Source organism: Prionailurus bengalensis, chromosome E4 (assembly GCF_016509475.1).
Source record: "Prionailurus bengalensis isolate Pbe53 chromosome E4, Fcat_Pben_1.1_paternal_pri, whole genome shotgun sequence".
Classification (NCBI taxonomy): domain Eukaryota; kingdom Metazoa; phylum Chordata; class Mammalia; order Carnivora; family Felidae; genus Prionailurus; species Prionailurus bengalensis.
Window position 1 is genome coordinate 66,207,596 of NC_057360.1, and position 22,952 is coordinate 66,230,547.

General features: G+C 44.8%; 1 long non-coding RNA gene across 1 annotated transcript; it reads right to left on the reverse strand.

The window, feature by feature from the left end:
• Positions 1-11,876: 11,876 nt before the first annotated feature.
• LOC122476476 lies at positions 11,877-14,071 on the reverse strand. The gene is made up of 2 exons (XR_006295500.1): positions 13,799-14,071; positions 11,877-12,075 (listed from the first exon to the last, which is right to left on the reverse strand). It is a non-coding gene; the product is annotated as an uncharacterized LOC122476476 (long non-coding RNA).
• Positions 14,072-22,952: the final 8,881 nt, after the last annotated feature.

The following is a 22,952-nucleotide window of genomic DNA, read 5'->3' on the forward strand; positions in this document are numbered from 1 at the left end:
CCCACCCTAGCCACCCCTGCCGATGAGATGACCCAGACGCTGCGGTGTTAGCCCGAGACATCAGCTCCGAACGACCCTGCGGTGGTCTGAGGGCCTTGACACACACAGGACGGCTCAGCTCTGTCCCCTGGCACGCCAGAGTTCAGGAATAAATTTTGGAAGAGAGCCCTCGTATCCGGCTGGAAATAGAATCCATCCTGGTGGTTAAAAGAAGGGGGTTTCATAAAGGGATTGTCAGCCGAGATGTGGGCAGGGTGGAAGGGTTGAGGCCACCCAGAGGCCAGCCACGGGGGGGGGGGGGGGACGAAAGTCCCGCTATCACCCTTCCTGCACCTGGAGCCCCCGGCTGCCTCTCACTGATGGGGCCCAAGTGGAAGCCAGAGAGGTTGGCGGATCTTGCAGGAATCAGCTCCCCAGGGGACGGAGCAGCAGAGAAGGGACGGAGGATGGAACCGGGGGGCGGTGGCTGAGTAACCAGCAGAGTCCTCAGTCACTGGGGAGAAAGGTTTGCACCAGCACTGGCGTCTTCCCGGCAAACATCTCTCTCCGTGTTGGAATCTGCCCGTGTCCACCCAATGCCGCCGGTGGGCTGGTTGCTGAGGTGAGATTCAGAAGGCATTTAGGTCAGACAGAACAGAACACCCGGGTCACCTTCAGTCAGTCATTCCAGGAGCAAGACAAATGAACATCCTCTCACTAGCAATTTCAGATCCAGCTTCCAAAGGGTGCTCCTTTCCGCCTGGCTGTATAGCCCCTTATGACTTCTTCTCCCGAAGCCAGTGTGGCCCAGGAATACCCAGTGTGCTCAGGGGTTGGGGCAAGCCAGAGCTTAACTAGGCTAGCGGGTCGCAGGCCTGTCTCTGCTGATTGGTTCATGTTTGGGATCTGTGGGGAGCAGGAAGCTGGAAGGGGCAGCATCTGAGGGCTCAGACTCCAGGTCTGCCTTGTTGACTGCGTGGGAGAAGGCAGCGTACCAAAGAAGTCACACCCGCGTGCATCCATACGTGTTCTATCTTGCAATCACTTTGATGCTTCACCCTCTAGAAGTGTGGACAAGTACATGTTCTGGGTAAGCTTTCAGTCATCAGGAGAGAGAGAGAGGAGAGTGGCTAAGTCAAAGCAAGGCCTGAGAGGGGCACCTGGGTGGCTTAGTCAATTAAGTGTCCGTCTCTAGATTTAGACTCAGGTCATGATCTTGTGGTTCGGGGGATCGAGCCCCACGTCGGGCTCTGTGCTGACGGCACAGAGCCTGCTTGGGATTCTCTCTCTCTTCCCCTTCCCCACTCGTGTGTGAGCTCTCTCTCTCTTTCTGTCTCTCTGTCTCTCTGTCTCTCTCTCTCTCCCTCTCAAAATAAATGGATGGACTTTTTAAAAAAAGCAATGTCTGAGAAAGAACAAGATGGTGTGACAAAGACAGAGGCGAACAGCAGGATCAGATGCGTCTGGAACGTTCCAACCATGGTCTGATGATTTAACAATAAGTCATGACAGCTAAGCAGCAGGCTGCAGAAAACGTGATGGCTCTTCACTATCACATGCTCCTTGGGATCTTGCTGTAAGGTACGGACACTTTCCCCCCTCAAATACGCAAACACACAAAGGTAGGAGGGTTTTTCAGATAGTTTGGGAGATTCGAAACTTTCAGAAGTGATCCAGGAACATCAGATTAAAATCAAGAGCCACTAGCCCCCCGCAGCACAAAGGCTAAGCAGGACAGAGATGGACAATTATGGATTTTCCAAGGACAGATTCCTGAAAGACAGAACTTTCTTGGCAGATGCTAAACGCTAGCTCTCCTCTTTACTGATGACATGACAATTTTAAGCCACGAGAGGAAGCCTGGTGTGCTGTTGCCTGCTTATTACCCAAGCGAGAGAACGCAGGCTCTCTAAGATTTCACGCCAGGCTCCTGTCCTCTGGGGCATCCAGCCCCTCTGGGAAGGACACGCAACTGGGGAAAGGGGGGCTTGGGAGCATCTGGAGAGCTCACCCCTGTAGTCTTTGGCAAAAGGGGTTGGACAGGCAAGGGTCACTGAGGCGGGCACCTGACGGCTTTCTGCCTTATGACTCTACAGTCCCTAGAGCTTTAAGAGGAGAAGGGAACTCATGAAACTGTGAACACACTAGGGCGTGAAGGTTCTGAGATCAGCGGAGGTGGGACTCCTCAGACTTTGAATCTTCCAGCCCTCCCAGAAATTTTGTCCCCAGGAGGGAGGAGGTTGCCAGAAGAATGGGGAGAGCCGCTGCGACAATGGGTAACTTCCCTTGACAGTGGGGTCTTATCTGTAGGTCTCTCGTGGCTGCCGGAGCAGGGGGGCCCTGACGTTTCAGGAGCAGATCCAGCTGAGTATGAAATAACCCCCCTCAGGCTCTTGGAAACTCTTTCCCAGAATCTTGGGCAACACTGCAGGCAGCAGACTTTGTGTCTGATGTGTTGTCCCCACCGGTGCATCCCCCACGCCGGTCTCCTGCCCTCTACCAACCCAGGTCCTGATGCTGACATAGAAAGATTTTCAAAATCCTCTTTCTCTTTTTTTGGGGGGGTGGTGGTGGTTGGGGAGTGGTGGTGTTTCAAGATCTAGCACAGCCCATGAAGGGGCCTGGAATCTGTGGCACATCTGGCCGGTAGGTGGTGGCCACAAAGAGTATCTTCTCCTGTCTCTTCACCTCCATCTATAGGTCTGGTCATTAGCCTGAAGTGACCCTGGGGAGAGCCAGGGAACAGTTAGTGACTGTCGTACGGTCCTATCTATAATGATATCCTAAACCCTCCATGATCTGATGCCACAGGAGTTCCCGTCTCTCCACGACCAAGGATGATCAGGAAAGGCGACAGGGAGAAGCACGAAAGCTCTGATTCAGGCTCCAGAAGTGGGGTGTCACGCGGATATTGTCCAGGAAGATGAGGCCGCTTCGGAATATGGGCACCGAAGCCCCTCTCCCAAGAGTAGAGATGCCCAGGGAAGAGTCAAACGGTTTAAGCTGATGTCCAAGGCCACCTTCTGTGCTACCGAGGAGGAAAATGGGGTCCCGTCAGCAAGTGGCAGCTGCCTGGGAAACCACCCTCTTGTTCTAAAAATACCACCCCCCACCCCCGCCATCTGTGTGAGGAAAGCCCCAGTGTAGTTCGCCATACCAGTCCAGGCCCATGAACAACAAAACACGAGGCCGCCTCAGACAGGACAGGGGAGCGTCTCTTCCCCAGGACTGGCTGGACCACGGGCCAACGTGCAAGCGGAGACTTCAAGAAGCCGTGTACTGTGGTATTGAAAACAGGGTTACTACCATTTGCAATGTTCCCGTCATCCAATCTGAGCACACTCCACTACACGGCCTGAATTTGAGGCCCCTGGGGGTAAAGCACCAAGGCTTACCCGGACCTCGTCTCCCCTGCGGTGAGCTTAGAGCCCTGTGGAGAGATCTCCAAAGTTAAAGGTGGTGCACAAAGCCTAAAGGGCACACAGACCACAGAGATGTGTCCATGAGTTTCTCTGAGTTTAGTTCTTCTGTTTATTTACTTTTTTAATGTTTTTATTTATTTTTGAAAGAGAGAGAGAGAGACAGAGCATGAGCGGGGAAGGGGCAGAGAGAGAGGGAGACACAGACTCCAGAGCAGGTTCCAGGCTCCGAGCTGTCAGCACAGAGCCCGACGCAGAGCTCGAACTCATGGACCATGAGATCATGACCCGAGCTGAAGTCGGACATTCAACCGGCTGAGCCACCCAGGCGCCCGAGTTTGCTTCTTTTAGATTCCACGTATACATGGGGTCACACAGTATTCATCCTCTCTGTCTGACTTATTTCATTCAGCATAATGCTCTCAAGGTCTATCCATGTTGTCGAAAATAGATTTCCTTGTTTTGCTTTGTTTTCCAGTGTTTGTTTTTCACGGCTGAGCACTATTCCATGTGTATACACCCCACCTCTTCTTTATCCATTCATCCATCCATGGATGCCCGTCTGCTTCCGTGCCTTGGCTACTGTAAACAGTGCTGCCACAAACACAGAGCACAGATATCTTTTTGAGTCAGTGTTTTCATTTCCTCTGGATATATTCCCAGAACTGGATTTCTGGATCATATCATGGTTATATATATATATATATATATATATATATATATAATTTTCTGACAGAAAGAGAGCACAAGCAGGGGAGAGGGCAGACGAGAGAGAGAGAGAATTTTAATCAGGTTCCACACTGGGTGTGGAGTCCAAGGAGGGGCTCGATCCCATGACCCTGGGATCATGACCTGAGCCCAAACCAAGACCTGAACACTGAACCCCCCAGGCGCCCCTATTTTTAATACTTTGAGGATCCACCATATGGTCTCCCACAGTCAGCCTCCAGCAATGCTAATGTCTTCCATTACTGTAGAGCACACCAAACTCAGGAAATTGGCACAGTACAATCACAGAACTCACTCAGATTTTACTAGTTATCATGCATTTATCTGATTTACTTCTGTGCACAGATGGGTGTGTGTATGAAGTTTTGTCATATGTGCGGCTTCATGTTATTATCACAACAATCAAGGTACTTAACTAGAGCTTTGTGGTCCCCCCACCCACAACACACATCATTCCCTAGCCCCAAGCAGCCATTAACCTGATCTCTACCTATAAAACTATGTGATTGCACAAGTATTATATAAATGGAATCACGTAGTATGCACCCTTTTGAGGCTGGCTTTTGTTTTCATTCAGCATAATTCCTTATGGCTCACCCAAGTTTTTGCTTGCATCAGTAGTTTGTTCCTTTTTTATCATAGAATACACCACACTTTGCTGAACCATTCATTTGTGGTGTTCAGGTTCGGGCTATTAGGAATAAAGCTGCAGTAAGCACTTATCTACAAGTTTCTGCTTAAAAATAAGCTTTCACTTCTCTGCCCATGAGTACAAGTGCTGGGTTGTACAGTAAGTCCATTTTTAATACATATTTTCAAATCTGCCAAATTACTCTTCTGGTGTGGAGGTGCTGTTTTGCGTTCCCAGAAATGCCCACATGACCTCACTCTCCACATTGCCAGCAGCACTTCATGCCAGCACTATTTTGTCTTTACTTTCAGGTGTACTGTTAGATGTGTAGTGATGTCTCACTGATTTACGCTGGTTTTTCTCTAGCTGCTGGTGTTGCGCTACTCCTCCTGTGCTTACGTGCTGTTTGTCCTCTGATGGAATGTCTTCCATCTTTAATAGGGTCTTCTGTCGATTTTGCATAGGGTCTTCCATTTTCCTATTGGTTACTTTTGGTGTTTTTAAACTATGGTCTAGATACTAGTGCTTTGTTGGATATGAGGTTTAAAAATATTTTCTCCCAGCCCATAGCTTGGATTTTTATCCTCTTAACAGGAGCCTTTGCAAAGCAAAAGTATGACATTTTTATGAGGTCTGATTTATCAGTTTTCTTTTCATGAATTGTGTTTTTAGTGTCAAATCTTTTTTTTTTTTAAGTAGGCTTCATGCCCAGTGTGGAGCCCACCACAGGGCTTGAATTCATCACTCTGAGGTCAAGACCTAAGCTGACATCAAGAGCAGGACACCCAACCAACTGAGCCACCCAGGTACCCCTTTAGTGTCAAATCTAATCTTTACTTAGTTGTAGGTCCTGAGGATCTTATCCCTTTTTTCCTAGAAGTTTTGTAGTTGTACCTTTTAAAAAAATGTTTATTAATTGAGACACACACAGAGAAAGAGAGAGAGAGAGAGAATGAGCAGGAAGGGCAGAGAGAGGGAGAAAGAGAACCTCAAGCAGGCTCTGCACTGTCAGTGCAGAGTCTGATGTGGGGCTTGAACTCACGAACCATGATATCATAACCTGAGCTGAAATCAAGAGTCAGACACTTCACTGACTGAGCCATCCAGGCGCCCCTAATTCTATACCTTTTATACTTACATCCATGATCCATTCTGAATATTTTCTGTGTAAAACATGTGACTTAGGTTGAGAGTTTTGATTTCATTTCTAGCTTTGCCTATGAACGTCCAATGTTCCAATGCCGTTTGTTTAAAAGACTGTTCTTCCCCATTGACTTGTTTTTGCTCCTTTATCAAACAATTAACTAGACTTATTTGTGTGGTTCTATTTCTGGTTCTTTATTTCGTCCCCCGGTCTTTGTGTCTGTCCCTACAGTACCATGCAGACTTGCTTACCTTAGCTATGTGGTAAGTCTTGGCATTGGGAAGAGTGATTGATGCTGCTGTGTTCTTTTTCAAAACTGGTTTTGCCCATCCTTAGCATTTCCCTTTCTGTATAGATTTTAGAGTAAGCTGGTTTATGTCTACAGAAACCTTGCTGAGATTTAGATAGCAATTTTGTTAAACCTACAGACCTATGTAGAAAGAATTGAAATGTTTACTACGCTGAGTCTTCCAACCCATAAATAGTGTGTCTCTTCAAGTACGTGGTCCTTCTTTGATCTCTTTCATTTGCATTTTGTAATTTCCAGCATGCAGATCGTGTATATAATTTTGTTGGGTTAATACCAAAGTCTTTCATTTTCTTTGAAGAAATTATAAATAACATGTGCTTTTATTTTTATTTCCACTTGTTTGCTGTCAGTACACAGAAACATGGTTGATTTTTGTGTGTTGATCTTGGGTCCCTTGAGCTGACAGAACTCACTTTTTAATCCTAGAAAGGGTCTTTTTGTTTGTTTTTGGTAGATTTTGGGGGGTTAGCTATGTAGACAATCCTGCCGTCTACACATAGAGGCAGTTTTATTTCTTCCTTTCTAATTTTTATGCCCTTTTCTGTCGTTGTTCTTGTCTTATTGTAGTGGTTAGAACTTCTGGTCTTATTAAGAGTGGTGAGGACATATATCCTTGTTTCATTTCTAATCTTAGGGAAGAGATATTTGGTATTTCACTATTAGGTATGATGTGAGATGCAGAGTTTCAGTAGACACTCTTTATACGTTTGGGTCTACTACGTTGCTTGATTTCCACTTGTTGGAAGATTTTGCTGTTCTTTTCTGTCATTCATTTCCATTTTTATTCTATTATGGATGGAGAACATATTGTGTGATTTCAATTATTTTGTACCTGTTAAGGTTTGTTTTATAGCCCAGGAAAGTCTGGAAATAGTCTGTTGTGGTGAATGTTCTGTGCACGCTTGGAGAGATGGTGTCTGTTGCTGATGGTGGAGGGTCCTGGGAAAGTCACTTAGATCCATTGCTCAGCATGTCGTCCAGCGATTCCCCATCTGTGTCTGTTTTCTGTGTAACAGCTTCATCAGTTGCTGAGAGCACGGTGGGTGCTGGAGTTTCCAACTAGTATTGTGGATTGATTCCCAGGGTTCTTTTTTTTTCCCCTCGGCTTTATGATTCCCACGGTTTTGAAATAACACGTTCACATATTATGGAGCTTGCGTTCCTTAGTGTTCTTTCAAAATTTCTCTGACCATCCTCATAGGCTTATCTCCTCATGTAAGCTTGAGAATGAGCTTAGCTAGTAAACACAACAAAAATGAATTCAGCATTTTTATCAAAACTACGTCGAACTTTCGGACACATAAAAAGGGAACAAATAAATAACTACAAATAACATACATGAAAAATAAATATATAAATAACATTCGTGATACTGAGAGTCTGAAAATAGGGTTTGCATTGTAGTGTTATTTGAATCTTGTGTTATCTTACTCATTAGAGCTTGAAAATGTGTTTATGGGGGCGCCTGGGTGGCGCAGTCGGTTAGCGTCCGACTTCAGCCAGGTCACAATCTCACAGTCCGTGGGTTCGAGCCCCGCGTCGGGCTCTGGGCTGATGGCTCAGAGCCTGGAGCCTGTTTCCGATTCTGTGTCTCCCTCTCTCTCTGCCCCTCCCCTGTTCATGCTCTGTCTCGCTCTGTCCCAAAAATAAATAAAAAACGTTGAAAAAAAATTAAAAAAAAAAAAAAAAGAAAATGTGTTTATGTAAGTTCTGCAATTTTTTGCTTGGCTTGTTGCGAGGTACCCCATTTTTTTTTCTATTTACAAACAAGATCTGTTACTCTATTTTCTTACTAATGGTTGACCTTGGCTGTTGTAAAGCTCTTTTTTAATTTTTTCCAACATTTATTTACTTTTGAGAGAGAGAGAGAAAGAGAGAGAGAGAGAGAGAGCATGAGCAGGGGAGGGGCAGAGAGAGAGGGAGACACAGAATCCGAAGCAGGCTCCAGGCTCCGAGCTGTCAGCACAGAGCCCGAAGGGGGGCTTGAACCCACGAACTGTGAGATTGTGACCTGGGCCGGTTAACCTACTGAGCCACCCAGGCGCCCCTGCAAGGTTCTTGATTCATATTGTCAAAGGCTTTCTAGAATCACTGTATGTGTGCATTGTCCTGCTCCAAGCCTCCTCACATGGTAGGGTCGTTGGGCATGATGGAAACTCTCAAAGCTCCCCCGAATGACTTTCCATGTCCCATTAAAGTAAAAGCCCGAGTGCTCACGATGGCTATGCTGTCTGGCTCCCGTATGCTTGTCTCCCATTGCTTCCCCGCATGCTGTCGACCATGGCAGCCATCTTGGCCTTCCTGGAAAATGCTCAGCACACCCTTGCATCAGGACCTTTGCACTGGCTCCTCCCTCTGCTTCGACTGTCCCCGAGCCAGCAGCATGGTTCGTCCTCTCATCTGTACCCGTGTCGCCCTAACAGCGAGGCCTTGCCAGGCCAGCTCACCTGGAAGGGCAGCTCTTCCCTTGTCTCCTTCTCCTTCTTTGTAAAACAGCACTTACTGACACACGAAACACCACGTAGTTTATTTAAGTTTTCTCTCCCCACCGGAATGTAAGCTCCACGAAGCCAAACACTTGGCCTTGTGTCTAACGCCACATCGTCCATGTCCAGCGGTGCCCATTCCACGGCTGTGCTCAGTAGGTCTTAGTGGAAAGAATGAATGGTATCCCTCACTTTGCTGGCTTGAAAAAGGGTGACCCCCCCCCCCGCCCCAGGGTCTGTAAAACTCCATGTTGCCTCAGGTGGCCCCACGCAGGATGCCCCTGCTTTCCCTTCTCACGTGGGAGGGGCTCTGGGCCTTGAAAGGAGAAGAGAGGACAGGATGTGCCAACTGGGGGCCGAAGACAGTATGGCACGTGCACAGGGGGTCGGACTGGCACACAGATGTCAGGAAGCACTGTGAAATCACTTCCTTTTCTCTGTCTGGGAAGCACGTGTCTGGGTATAGACCCAGCACTCAACTTCTGTGTTTGTGAAGGGGGCTGCCAGAGCTTCCCAGAAGGGAGAAGGGCATTTCTGAGGGGCAAGAGGCTGCGCGTGATGGGGGAAACCCAGGGGCCCTGCAGCCTCTCTGCCTCTTCCCTCTTTACTGGAACAGAAAGGAGTCCTCATGGTCTTTAAGCCAGGCTGGCTGTTGGGGCAGGTTGGACAAGCGTCCTCCGGGGCTGTCCTCCAGGGACAGAAACCACGGGTTAGGAGAGGCGCAGGTAGATGTCCAAGGATGAGTTGGATCATTTCCTAGAAAGATTCTCATCGACAGGCCATTAGCACCACTTCCCCTTCCTGGAAACTACTGATCCGATGCTCCTTCATCCGATGGAGGAAAACAGCTGAGAACCATTGATCGTCAATCCTGGTTCTTCACCTACCATTTTGTACGACAGTTTCCAAGGTGACAGCCCACTGATGGCCACCTAGCAATGCTCTAGGCTGCTCCCTGGGACTCGGGAGCCACAAGCCTTATCAAAACAAACCTGCTAATGGTTCTTTTGGATGGTGACTCCTGTTGGGAAAACTGGGCCGTGGCTTCTTCCTTCCCTCGGTTGTTGAACCTTGTGTGTCTGCGTCTCCCAGAGTGAGCACGTTATTTTTCACATCCTAAGGCTACATTCTCTACGCAGCGTCTATCACGATTCTGGCTGTGTATCAGGTTTGGTACTTATGACCCCCTCTGTTAGCTCACTTTACAGCGCACTGCCTCAAACATCTTTGTACATTCTGACATTTACTTTCCTCTTAGGGGGATACTTCTAAAATGGGATTACTGAACCAGAAAGAATTTGAACAGATCCTTTCACATATTGTGAAATTATTTTTCTGAAAAACTACCATTTTTCAATGCTACTGGCAATATCCTTGTTTCCAAACGACGTACTATTTATGTGTGTTTTTGTTAATTTAGCTGCGTTGCCTAAGAAAATATGGAGATATAAATATACGTGCCTTCCTCTTGTTCCTCTATTGAAGTAGAATTCATTGCCTGCTCTGCTCAGCGTCCGGCCCCGGACCAAGGTAAACGGGATGGAGAAGCCGAGACCAGAGGGACTGACTTCCGGAGAGAGGGCACAGAGGTAGCCGTAGAAGAAAATAATTCTGAACAAAAGAGAAAAGGCATTCAGAGGTAGAACAGGTGAAGAAGGAGAGTCAGGGAACCAGCATTGGAAGAGATTTATTTCTTTAAGCTTTAGGAGTAATCGCTGCTATGCCGAGTGCAATGTTGAGGGAGAAAGGTGTAGAAATGAGATACTGAGGAAATTTGCCTGTGTGTTCTAGATGCAACTTCTTTTTAAATGTAGTTAAGAAAGAGATAAACTTCACCCTGACTGCCACACTCTTTGGCGCCCGTGGTATAAACAAAAAGGAGTATATCCCTATTGAGTTAAAATGAGCTTCAAAATACCCATTTGAATTTAAAAGGATATGGTAGAGAACATGTGATATCTTAATAATACCCACTGGGGAAATAACACAGTTTTGAACCCCGGGTGTATTAGATGGGGAACCAGAGTTACAGGGTTAAGTCAGTTCATTGATTTGAAGTCTAAATTAATTCCCCTATAGGTCAGACTTTGTTTTTTTAACCCAGCTTCCAAGGAAATACAATTTCCTGAAAAGGTAGAGTCTTTCGTGGAAGGAGAAAGGTTTGGGGGGAGACTTTTGTCCTTCCCGCCACCTGAAATGGGGCCTCCTGGGGACTGAGTGGCTGTTGTGCGCACCATCAAATGAATAGCAAACCACAGTTTGAGGCCATGTGCTGCCAGGAACAAGAAAAACTCATGGCGGGAGGTGGTAGAGGGGGATCCCGAGCTGTTGTAAGAGCCCCCCCCCTCCCCCGAAGCTTACAGGTTGGCCAACCTGGGGGGTAAAGAAGTCTCAGGGATTAGGTGTGACTTTTCGAGGTCCTGCAACGTTTCCCGGTTTCCCGTTCCCCCCCAGAGTGTCACAGACTTGATAAAACAGAACTTCCCAGGACGTGGGAAGGGCAGGGGACCCTAGCAGTGATCGGAGAAGAGCGACATCTGGTGGCACCAGGGAGGAACGAGGAAACAGAGCCTCTTCTCGCTTCTCAAGAGGCACCAGATATTTGTCCGACAGGTAGTCCGTATTTTCCATTAGGACTGCTCTGAATTTCAAAAATATAAGTGAAGCCAAACTTTGGCAGACTTTTGAACCAGAAAACACCACCCTGCGGGGTGGCAGAGAGAAGCCACGAGAGCCCAGTGAGAGCAAGGTGGCACCAAGGACGAGGATGAACTTTGACCTTGACGGGACCCTGAGTGACCCGAGTAGGTTTGTTTTTCCAATTGGGTGTTTCAGACCTCGTTAAAAGATCACGGTAATTTCCCTGGGGAAACCGGTGGCAGGGACCAAACCTCAAGTGTTAAGAATTGGCCATCTGGGGGCGCCTGGGTGGTGCAGTCGGTTAGGCGTCCGACTTCAGCCAGGTCACGATCTCGTGGTCCAGGAGTTCGAGCCCCGCGTGGGGCTCTGGGCCGATGGCTCAGAGCCTGGAGCCTGCTTCCGATTCTGTGTCTCCCTCTCTCTCTGCCCCTCCCCCGTTCATGCTCTGTCTCTCTCTGTCCCAAAAATAAATAAACGTTGAAAAATAAATTTTTTTTAATAAAAAAATAAATTAAAAAAAAAAAGAATTGGCCATCCGTCTCATCCGTGTCCCTTGTGGGGAAATTCCTTGTTTGTGCTGCTCAGTAGTGCGGATAGATATAATCTCAGGAGACAGTAGATCAGCGTGATGTAAGGTGACTTCTGGAGTGCATTGGAAGGCTGTTTGAGGACACGTAAAAGACTTTGCAGATACTTATGGTGAAATGTTGTCCACACACTAACAACAGCAACAAAAACTAAAAAGCAAAAAACAATAGTTAATACAAGTTTTTGCTAATGCAAGTTTAACACGTACTTTTAAAGGGGGATTTTCAGAGGTTAGTTAATTAAATTTCCTAGACACTTCCAACTGCATTTATAAATGTAATTTCCAGGGGCGCCTGGGTGGCTCAGTCGGTTAAGCATCTGACTCTTGATCTCCGCTCAGGTCATGACCTCACAGTCCGTGGGTTTGAGCCCCACATTGGGCTCTGCTCTGGCAGCATGGAGCCTGCCTGGGTTTCTGTCTGTCTCCTTCTCTGCAACCCCCTCAAAATAAATAATCTTTAAAAATTAAAAAAAATATGTGCATCCCAGGAAACCGTCGGGCTAATAAATCTTCTCATGTACTGAAGCAATCACAAATTAAATAAATTCCACTTACAAATATGGTGCCTGCTACATTCTCCACGGTGATGTTTACCAACAGTACAATTCTCTTACAACTTCAGCTCAAAGCCACAATTCTGCCGGGCAAACACCCCCTCCGCCATCTAGTGGTTTGGTTTATTTAACTGATCACCCAGCACCCACTCAAGAAAAAAGATGGGGTGCTATGATTTCTCTCAATTAACAGTTTGCGAAATACCCAGAGCATCAAGGTGGGCTGGTAGGATCCCTTGCTGCCGCTGACAGTGCTTGCTCTGGGTTCACTCAAAGAAGCTTCCTGTGGAAGGTTTGGAGCTCTGACACAGTTAGGATGCCTGGCTCTCTAGCGTCCCCTGACTCCCGGCGAGGTGAGTGCCAATGGCACACCACTGGCCGTTCTTACAAATGCAGAAATACCATAGAGACTCTATGGGCTCTATTTTTGTACTACGAGACAGAAAAATGAGGGCTTGTATGAATTATTAAAGGGAGAGTTGGGGCGCCTGGGTGGCGCAGTCGGTTAAGCGTCCGACTTCAGCCAGGTCACGATCTCGCTGTCCGTGAGTTCGAGCCCGGCGTCGGGCTCTGGGCTGATGGCTCAGAGCCTGGAGCCTGTTTCCGATTCTGTGTCTCCCTCTCTCTCTGCCCCTCCCCCGTTCATGCTCTGTCTCTCTCTGTCCCAAAAATAAATAAACGTTGAAAAAAAATTAAAAAAAATAATAAAGGGAGAGTAAAATGAGAACCACAATGAAAAGAAATTGATCCATCGCTTCTATATTATCAGATTGAACCCATGGAGTATCAGGAAAGCGATGTTGTTTTTGAGAAAATATGCCAATCATTTGGAGTCTTTGGAGTTCTTTCCTGAGAATATAATAAAAATTTTTTCTTAGTTAGAAAATTTTTCAGAGAATTACGTGCAAGACACATATTAGAGCTCAAATAAATATTGATTGTCTCCTCTCAAAACACATTCTACAATCCTAAATCATTTTATTTATTACACATTGAAAAATGCCATTCTTGTACTGAATTTATTAGGTACTTACATATCCAAACTATCTTAAATATTACCAATATCCAAAGTACTAAATATACAAAGATTATTTCTCAGTGTAGTAGAGAAATATTAACAATGTGTTTTCTTTACTTTGGTGGATCAATTCTTACTTCTCTCTTTAACTGGGCTAAAGCCCCTGATCCACGAAAAAAACAATTTTAGCATTTTGATGGAATTTGGAATTACTAAATATTAGGAATTTGACTAATTGCTAGTCACAGAAACCTGAGTGATGATGGCGGGAAAGTGTTAGGAATTTATCTTTATTTCACCTGAAAAACATCTATTCCTGTAAAAACAGAATCTTCACAAAGAGGGTTGCAGTCTGACTGAGTCACGCAGGGTCCCGTCCACTTTGGGTTCAACCCTTCACCGATGGTATTGTTTTCTTCCTCCTGAATGTGACGCCTTTGTCATCCTCAGTGTCCTGAGCTCCCTCTAGCTTTCTTTTCCATCACCTTTAGCACACGGTTTCCATCCTAAGGGTTGCCTTCAGGATGCAGGTGCAACATTCCCATGGGAGGTAGGAGGAAGGAGGGACACCATTCCTGGCCACTTCTGTCTGAGGGGGAGCCGGTGGGAAACCTGGGTGTGCCTTTGTCACGTCACTGCCCCTCGCTGTCACTGTTTTCTGGGCACGGCAGCCTCTGCCACACCCTGCCGACCCCTGTGGCTCTCTGGTATAGGTGGACTGACCGTGCATGTAGGACATCCGAGGTTGCAGACCTCTAGGGTAACTTTTTCAAAACTGTGACAAAGAAGTTGACCTCTGTTTTATAGTCTCCATGCCAGTAGAGACTTCAAGTCTCTACTAGAGACTCTTTCTTGCTCATTGTCCCTGATGCAAATTACAACCTGACAAAATTTCAAGCCTGGTTTGAGCCTATGATCCTCCCCCCACCCGTCCCCCATCAGGTCTCTTTGCCATTAGGATGGACCTAACTGATTGTATTCCAAACCCTCTTCACAGTGTTATGTGGTAGGAACACAATACACACAGATACTTACACAACATATGTCTGTAAGCAGCATATCTTACATGCTGGCTTCTGGATCTCAGGTCAGAGCTTCTAGAGTCTTTCTAATGAAGAAAGGAGGCTGGAAGGTACCCAAAGATAAGATCAAGGAGAAAGTTCAGGAAGGCGAGAGGAGGGGTCAGAGAAGTAAGGAGATTGGGATAGAAGTCTAGAGTGAGATCAGAAAACTGGAGATGGGGAAGCAAACAAAAGAGCTTGGGTGAGCAGATGCTATGATGAACTCTGTCAAGAGAGATTTCTGGGGAGAATTCTGGAAGTTTTTTGTATGCTCTGTGTTGCAATATCCATCACCCACACTGGTCACCTCCTCAAGAGATGGTCAGTAAGTCCTGGGATACTGTTCAGTACTTCTGAATTTCCGTATGTTTTGAAAATGCTACCTTGCCAAAATGGATATTGAAAGACAGCAGTGACCTAATTTGTCGGGGTTCAGCAGTGTCATGACTTGTGATACCCAACATCTGTTTTAGGGAATTCAGTGAGGACATAGTTGTATGTGGTAGACTCCTCACTTCCAGATAAGTTGTGGGAAATTGAAGACTCATGTCTGCTTCGTGGTCAGAGCTCTAGGCAACAATAGGCTGACAGAAATTTTCCATTCCACCAAGGCATAGAAGTAGGTTAGAGATGGCTGGGTGGGGAACCAAGAAACAAAGAGTCTGTCCATCAGCAAACATTTATTGAGCAGGTATTATATTTCAGGTATTATTCTACACAGTGAGAACAATGGTGAACAAGATAGATGGGATCCCTTCTCCTAAGGAGCTTGTATTTAGTAAGCTTGAGGCAGCCTACCAAGTGTCCTGAAGGGGCTACGTTGGAGACGAGGAGGGGAAGTGCATGTAATGATGACCGGAAACCTTGAGAGACACCAACATGGAGGGATGATCTTGCTTGAAGGCCAAATGGCACGGTCCAGATATCTACATGAATAGAAAGTGTCTATTGAGAACCAGATCCCCAACATGTGCCTTTCTGCGCTGGATCCTACACACGCCTGATCCTGGAATCCTTCTCAGGGATAAGTGGTAGGGGGAAACATTGGGTCAAATGAGAAAACTCTGATAGAGCTGAAATTAACCTGAATTAGCAAGACTGAAGTCGATTAATTTATTTGGCAGGAGGCAGAATGGAGACTAGAGATGGAAATTAATCTAATAAAACTTATGAGAAAATTATTATTGTCGTACACTTTAGTTTATGACTTATTATATGTTTATTCAGTATACCTGGTTATAAATCTAATTGAATTGGAAGCATCTGGAAATCACTTTGGTGTCTGTATGTGGCATGTTAATTAAGATTAGTATTTGGATTGTCATTAAAATATATTCTAGGAGATATTGATGATCAGATCATTAGCAAGTTTTCCATGTGACTTTGGATTGAATGAATCCAGTATTAAAAAAACTCAATTTTATGCTTTGACAACTTAAGGATCACTGCAGATGTGAGAATGTTTTTTAATTTTTCAGTGTGATTCAGGTCAAGTTGAATAACAAAGTGAGGATTACATTGTGGAGATTTTTAGAGGTAGAGTTATAACCAAGGTAGGTGTAGGAAATATCACTGATGCTCTTGCTTCAGGACTGATATCTTGATCTGAGTATACATGAAACACGTGGCTTCAATTTAAGGCTGGGAATGATGAGTAGATGCCAGGTTTGGGCTTCATCAGGGTTTGCATTGAGATTAAAAGAGTCCAGATTCAGATGTTCACTTTACTGCCTTCTTGAGGGTGTGTTGAGGCAAAGACAGTCAAAAGATGGGATGTCACATAATCAAATACCCATAACTTTGGGGTCAGGTTGAGGGAGCAACTCAAGTTGCCTACCATGGGTTCAGGCTTAGAGAAGACCAGGAAATGGGCTGATAAGGAATGGAAATAGAAACAAATCATGGGATAAGGGTTGGAGGAAAGGAAAGTGTTAGAAAGTTCAAGAAAGAGAGGCTGCATTCAGAGGTTTAGATGGTGGCATTTAAGGTTTTAGAGAAGCAGATCTGGGTAACGATGGGGCCTGAGCCATAGGACTTGGAGGGAGTGAAGGTGGGAGTTTCAGAAGTTGGGTTTAGGGGATTGAGAAAAGGCTATCAGTAAGAGGCTTATCCATGATGAGGGAGATAGGATGAGGGTTGGGGTGTGGAATCCCAAAGCCGTGTGGCTGTAGACAGTTGGATGGAGAATACTGACGTCTGACACACATCAGAGGTGAGAAGTCACCAATATCAAGGAGCTTGTTTCCTTTTGGAGTTTTATCAGGTCTTTCGTTCAAGTGTTTAATTCATTTTGAGTTGTTTTTTTGTTTGTTTGTTTGTTTTTTGGGTTTTTTTTTTTTGTACAGTGTAAGATAGCCATCTTGTTTCGTTCTTTTGCCTGTGGTTGTCCAGTTTTCCCAACACCATTTAAGAGACTATTTTTTCCCTGTTGTGTATTCTCTGGGCCCTTGATGAAAATTAATTGACTATATATGCATGGGTTTATTCCTGGGTTCTTATCTGTTCCCTTGATCTATGTGTTTATTTTCAGCCAGCACCTTTCTGTTTTGATTACTACAGATTTGTAGTATAACTTGATATCCAGGATTGTGATAGCTCCAGCTTTTTTCTTCCTTCTCAAGATTGTTTTGGTTTTTGATTTGTGTGTGTGTGTGTGTGTGTGTGTGTGGTTCCATACAAATTTTAGGATTCTCTGTTGTAGTTATGTGAAAAATACTGTTGGTATTCTGATAGGGATTGTATTAGATATGTAGATTCCTTTGGGTAGCATAGAAATATTTACAATATTACTTCTTCCAGGGGCACCTGGGTAGCTCAGTTGGTTAAGCATCAACTTCAGCTCAGGTCATGATCTCGCGCTTTGTGGGTTCAGGCCCCATATCAGGCTATGTGCTGACCGCTTGGAGTCTGGAGCTTGCTTTGGATTCTATGTCTCCCTCTCTCTCTGCCCCTCCCCCGCTCATGCTGTGTCTGTCTCTCTCTCTCTTTCTCTCAAAAATAAAATAAACATGAAAAAAGTTAATTCTTCCAATCCACAAGCATGGAATATCTTTTCATTGTTTGTGTCTTCTTCAGTTTCTTCAGTCAGTGTCTTATCGTTTTCAGAGTATAAGTCTTTCACCTCCTTGGTTAAATTTATTCCTAGGGCTTTTTTTTTTTGGTGCAGTTGTAAATGGAACTGTTTTCTTAATTTCTCTTTCTTATACTTTGTTATTAGTGTATGGAAACAACAGATTTCTGTATATTAATTTTGTATTCTGCAACTTTACTGAATTCATTTATTAGTTCTAATAGTTTTTTGGTGGAATATTTAGGGTTTTCTATGTAGAGTATTATGTCATTTGCAAATGGTGACAGTTTTACTTCTTTATTTCCAGTTTGAATGCCTTTTATTTATTTATTTATTTATTTATTTATTTATTTATTTTCTTGCCTAATTGCTCCATGGGACCATGGAACTTCCAGTACTATGATGAATAAAAGTTGCAAGAGTGGACATCCTTGGTTTTTCTTGATCTTAGAGGAAAATCTCTCAGTTTTTCACCATTGAGTATGATACTAGCTGTGGGTTCATCATAAATGGCCTTTATTATTTTGAGGTGTGTTCCTTCTAAACCCACTTGATTGATAGTTTTTATGACGTTGATAGTTTTATGAGTGGTTGTTGAATTTTGCCAAATGCTTTTTCTGTATCGATTGACATGATCATATGGTTTTTTATCCTTCATTTTATTAATGTGATACACCACGTTGATGGATTTGCAGATATTGAACCATCCTTGCATTGTGGGAATAAATCCCACTTGATCATGGTGACTGATCCTGTTTTGAAAAATTTTTTTAATGTTTATTTATTTGAGAGATAGAGAGAGAGAAAGAAGGAGGGAGGGAGGGAGACAGAGTATGAACAGGGGAGGGTCAGAGAGAGGGAGACACAGAATCAGAAGCAGACTCCAGGCTCTGAGCTGTCAGCACAGAGCCTGACACAGGGCTCAAACTCGAACTGTGAGATCATGACTTGAGCTGAAGTTGGACACTTTACCAACTGAGCCACTCAGGCACCCTGTGACTGATCCTTTTAATGTATTGTTGAATTTGGTTTGCATTTTTATTTTTTGAGGATTTTTGCATTTATGCCCATCAGGAATATTTGCCTGCAGTTTTCTTTTTTCTTTCTTCTTCTTCTTCTTCTTCTTCTTCTTTTTTTTTTTTTGGTAGTGTCTTTGGTTTTGGTATCAGGGTAATGCTGACCTCATAAAGCATATTTGGAAGCTTTCCCTCTTCTATTTTTTGGAATAGTTTGTGATGAATAGGTATTAGCTCTTCTTTAAATGTTTAGTAGAATCCACCTTTGAAGCCATCTGATCTTGAACTTTGTTGGAGAGGTGGCATTTTTTTGCCCCTCCTTCTGCCCTGAGCCTGGGGTGGGAGGACATAGCAGTAGAAGGTGCTTGTGTACCGATTTAGCAGCTGCCTCTCTGTTTGCTATAGTCCTGCAGGTCTTAGGAATGCCAGCCCCATTGTCTCTCAGAGCTCGGTGATTCAGGGGCACATCCCTTGGGTAGAAGCCCTAGAATTTGGAGTGTTAGATGTATGGTCCAAACCCATTACTCCTCAAGGAGAAGCTGGAAGTTGGAGGTTCACCCTGAACAAGGGTGCTGTGCCATGGGTGGTGTTTGTGGTGAGAGTGTGTCTCACCTTTCCTACCCATTTTAGTGTGGGTATTTTCTAACTTGTACAATGTGTAGGAGTCACTAGACTCATTTCTGGATTTCTCTCATCTAGCTACACACTCTAGTACCATCCACATTATTGCAAGAATAGAAATTCAGGAGCCTCCTATGTTGCCATCTTGGTGATGTTTAGAAATGGTTTTAATTCAACTTGACCAGCAACACTTCAGGGCTGTTTACAAACTCCAGTCATCTGGTTTCACAATCTTTGAACATGTCCTGAATGGACACTCCAACACTCATGTTTCCAGACCTTAGGGCCTCTGTCCAAACAGTGACCATATGAAAAGTCAGATTTATGAGCAAGACGTATTACTACCAATGATCTTACAGAGGAACTATGAGAGACATTAGAGAATGTACATTACTCCCACACAACAAAAAATAAAAATCAAATAAGTTCCATTTAAACAGCTTCATTCTTCCCAATGACTCTCTTCTTGGTCTCAAAGAAACCGACTCTGGGTTCTGCCCCTATGACATATAAGATATCTGTGTCTGTGTCTGTGTTTACCTGTATTAATAAACATCTACATAGAGTTTACTCCCCTTATCTCCATTTATACATGGGGGGTTTTTACCCAACTTACTTATTTTTCACAACTTACTGGTATTTTCTTTTTTTTAATTTTTAAATGTTTATTTATTTTTGAGAGAGAGAGAGAGAGAGAGAGTGCACAAGCAGAGGAGGAGCAGAGAAAGAGACACACACAGACTCCAAAGCAGGCTCCAGGCTCTGAGCTGTCAGCACAGAGCCCAACGCGGGGCTCAAATCCACGAACTGTGAGATCATGACCTGAGCCGAAGTTGGACGCTTAACCGATTGCTCCACCCAGGCACTCCACAACTTACTGATATTTTCAGGTATCAACAGTTAATATTAAATTATCAATTTATTTAAAATATTAATCTGTTATGAATTATAATTTATATTACTTATAATGATTGTTAATATGATTCTAAATAATTATTCATCAAAATATTAATTAATTTACCAAATAGAGAGGATAAATAGCATAATAATTACAAGAATATAGTAGGAACTATAAATTTAAAATGTTAGCCTAGAAATGTTACGCTTATCCAGTAGCATTCAAAATATGCTGCCTTTTTATATGGCACTGACATCTTTATATAAATTTTTATCTTTATCTCATCACTAACTCCTGTCCTCCTCCTTCCAGAGTCTCAAACATGCTTGGGGCACAAGAGATAATCAGTGAACATTTCTAGTTAAATTAATAAGATTTTCCCCCAAATGCATTTTAAAAAATATATTTATTTAAATTCAAGTTAATAAACGTACAGAGTAGTATTGGTTTTAAGAGTAGAACCCGGTGATTCATCACTTACATACGACACCCAGTGCTCATAACGAGTGTCCTCCTTAATGCCCATCACCCACTTAGCCCATCCCCCCACCCACCTCCCTCCATCAACCCTCAGTTTTCTCCGTATGTAAGAGTCTCTTATGGCTTGTCTCCCTCTCTGTTTTTATCTTCTTTTTCCTTCCCTTCCCCCATGTTCATCTGCTGTGTTTCTTAAATCCCACATATGAGTGAAATCTTTTGTTACTTTTCTTTCTCTGACTAACTTATTTCGCTTAGTATAATACACTCTAGTTCCATCCACGTTGCTGCAAATGGCAAGATTTTCTTCTTTTTCATCACATTAATTAAAAAAAACATAAGAACCATATGATCTTTCAATGGATGCAGAGAAAGCATTTGACAAAATACAGCATCCTTTCTTGGTAAAAACCCTCAAGAAAGTTGGGGTAGAAGGAACATACTCAAACATCATAAAAGCCATTTATGAAAAGCCCACCGCTAATATCGTCCTCAATGGGGAAAAACTGAGAGCTTTTCCCCCAAGGTCAGGAACACGACAGGGATGCCCACTCTCACCACTGTTGTTCAAAATTAAATAATATTGTATTACCCGCTCTGAGAGAGGGTGGTGACAGAGCATGTCTGCAGTCTGCTCTTCTGGTCCTTCTTCTCCTTCCCCGTGCTCTTAGCCCCCCCCCCCCCCCAGAACACCATCAAGTCTTCATTTCATTCACACCCCCTTTTCGCGAACAAGTGACGTGCTCCAGAAAATAGTTAGAGAGTAAGAAACAAAGCAAACTGACGCCCCACCCAGATCTCATGGGCCGGGCATAGTGTGGACTCTCAGAAGAGGATCCGTAGACCCCAGAGAGGAGACAACTGGCATGAATGGAGCAGAAAGAGTTCTCTTGGTCACACAGATGAAGGATGATCTTCATCTTCTGGGGGAGGAAGAATTGGCATCTGACAGTACAGCAGCCCCACAGCCAAGTGGGAAGCACAGTAAACTGTGCATGTGACTTGTTACAGAGCCATAATGGCCTTGGTGGCGGGGCGGGGTGGGGGGAGGCAGCAGAGTGTGGTGACGTCCAGTAACCCCGGGACACTTCCTGGTCCAGGGCTGGCTCGTTGGACAACTCCTCTTGCCCTCTTCCCCTGGCCCTGTCCTGGAATATTTATTCTCGGGCTACCAGACAAGGGGCTTTTTAACATGGGAATGTCTGTCTTTCATAGGAACTAGGTTTAGGATCGGAGATGTTCAGGGAACAAGTTGTGGGGCAGAAAAGAGCCAATTAAGGCTACTTCGTGCCAGGAAGTGAACCGGCCTTCCCTGCTCGGTGCTTATCTGAGGTGTCACCCCATCGGCTGCTTGCTTTGCTGTCATTTTTTATTTCCCATTTAAAAGAGGAACGCAAAAGCGGATTAAGATTAAATCAGCTAAATATTTGTTCAATAAAAGGCAGAAACGAAAACTGATCGTTCTAGCAAAAAAGATATAAATCCTAGACAATGAAGCTACTTGCAAAGGGCCAAAGTGGCTTGCTCAAGGTCACGTAGCTATTAACTGACTGAGTTAGAATGATCAGGAACACCGCGTCTTGCCTATTATGTCCACATTGCCTTGTATGGGCTGGGGGAGAGAGGCCATGGGGCCTCCAGGAGGAAAAACTGGCAGGACATAAGTACTCTGTCCACATGGAGTTTGTGTGGTCAGAGGAAGATCTGAAGAACTAACAGGATACTGAGGTCCACCTGCCTCCAAATCACATGCTTTAACCTCTATGCCGTGCAGCCTTCTTGTGAGGATGTTCCAGGCAAGTCGAGAAGAGCATTGGCTCAAGTTCTAGGGCAGAGCACACCAGGGACATCGGACAGCACATCAGGGACATCGGGACAGCCAGGACCAGGTTTCTGGACCTGGACAGGGATAGTCAGGCAGGATACAGATGGGACAGCCCAGCTTACAAGGTTTCTCTCTGTGACCGCACTCTTCTGACTGTCACCCCTGGTCCTTCTCTCTTGGATTTCTCTTTTCAGGTGCCTGAAGGCCTCTTTTCAGGCCACCACAGCTCGCAGCTTCACTGTCCTCCTGAGGGAGGCCACAGCCCAGGTGCCCTGCCTGTCTCTCAGCATGCACACGGGCCCCCAGACTGACAGGTTGCTGCTAGTTTTTAAAGAAACTTTTGGGGTCTTTTTCCTGACGCTGATGAGAATGTTTTTGTAGCTCTGAGACTTAGTGACCAAACAATCATTAATAATGATTAACAAACCATAGGAGTGCCTGGGTGGCTCAGTTGGTCAAGCGTCCAACTTCGCCTCAGGTCATGA